This window comes from Spea bombifrons, chromosome 5 (genome assembly GCF_027358695.1).
Source record: "Spea bombifrons isolate aSpeBom1 chromosome 5, aSpeBom1.2.pri, whole genome shotgun sequence".
Taxonomy (NCBI): domain Eukaryota; kingdom Metazoa; phylum Chordata; class Amphibia; order Anura; family Pelobatidae; genus Spea; species Spea bombifrons.
The window spans coordinates 57,864,424-57,865,469 of NC_071091.1; the positions used below are offsets into that span (position 1 = coordinate 57,864,424).

At 31.5% G+C, this 1,046-nt stretch overlaps 1 protein-coding gene across 1 annotated transcript in view; it reads left to right on the forward strand.

Moving 5' to 3' along the window:
• MED10 (mediator complex subunit 10) overlaps positions 1-511 on the forward strand; it is a 5,882-nt gene extending 5,371 nt beyond the window's left edge. The window contains exon 5 of the mRNA XM_053466237.1: positions 1-511. This exon is cut by the window's left edge and continues 237 nt beyond it. The gene's annotated coding sequence lies outside the window, so the exon portion shown is untranslated.
• The last annotated feature ends 535 nt before the right edge of the window (positions 512-1,046 follow it).

Here is a 1,046-nt window from a genome sequence, read left to right on the forward strand (position 1 = left end):
GGATGGAGGGGGGGCTGGCTGATGGAAAGATGGCGTGGTCCTGCAAGCAGTTGTTCATTGTCTTGCAATCACAATTTTTTTTTTCTCTTTTCAAGCTTTGAAACTAAAATATTTTCCTATTGTCTTGTTATGTTTGTAGTTTTGAATTTGTTAACTTTATCAACATTAAGATAATTGTGGTGTTTTTGTTAAGCACTTTTACAAAAGAGGAATTGACTTACACAGCTTTCACCACCATTAAAATTCATTTATGAAAGTACTTACGGCTTCGTTATTTGATGATCAATGAGTGCAGTAGTTTTGCAATTGATTTGTTTAAAAGTTACTGTCTTAAAGTGATGTCTAATGCCCCATTTATAGAAGAATGTATATTAATGTACTTATTCTTATTAGTATAGTCATCTGAGGGTGTACTTTCTTTTTCCCACGACTGTATATATTCTTGTATTGACTTAAACGTTGACAGCTTTGCAAAAAGGGTATGCAACTTATAAATATTGGTTAAAAATAATTGATTTTCTATAAAATACGTCTTTATCAAGTGCTCCGGAATATGATAGCGCTATATAAAACAACAACAACAACAATAATAAGTCTATTTTTGTTTAGGATTGTTATGCAACCAATTACCCTTTACCCTGGCTGACAGTCAATTTACGTGTTCTGTTCTGATTCACAGGCTCCATTGCATATGAAATGTGTGTTCTGTCCTTAAATAAACTTAACCAAGGAAATCATTCTAAGCCATGTATAGCTTCCAGAAAGTAGTTTAACATTGCATTATACCACGGTAAAACTTTTAAAGGACAATAAGTCAGCAAGTAGGTTAGCGCAGGGTGTTTTCCTAGTGAAAATATCCATGCATGCATGGGTCAAGGAACTAAATGAGTATTATATTTAATAAATATCACTAGGGCTGTAAGGATTATCATAATCAATTTTTTATTTATTTTCCCTTATGATTAATCAGATATAAAAATATGCAATTTTTTCCGTTTAAAATAATTTAATGAACAAACTGGGTGTTAAAAACAAATAACAAACAT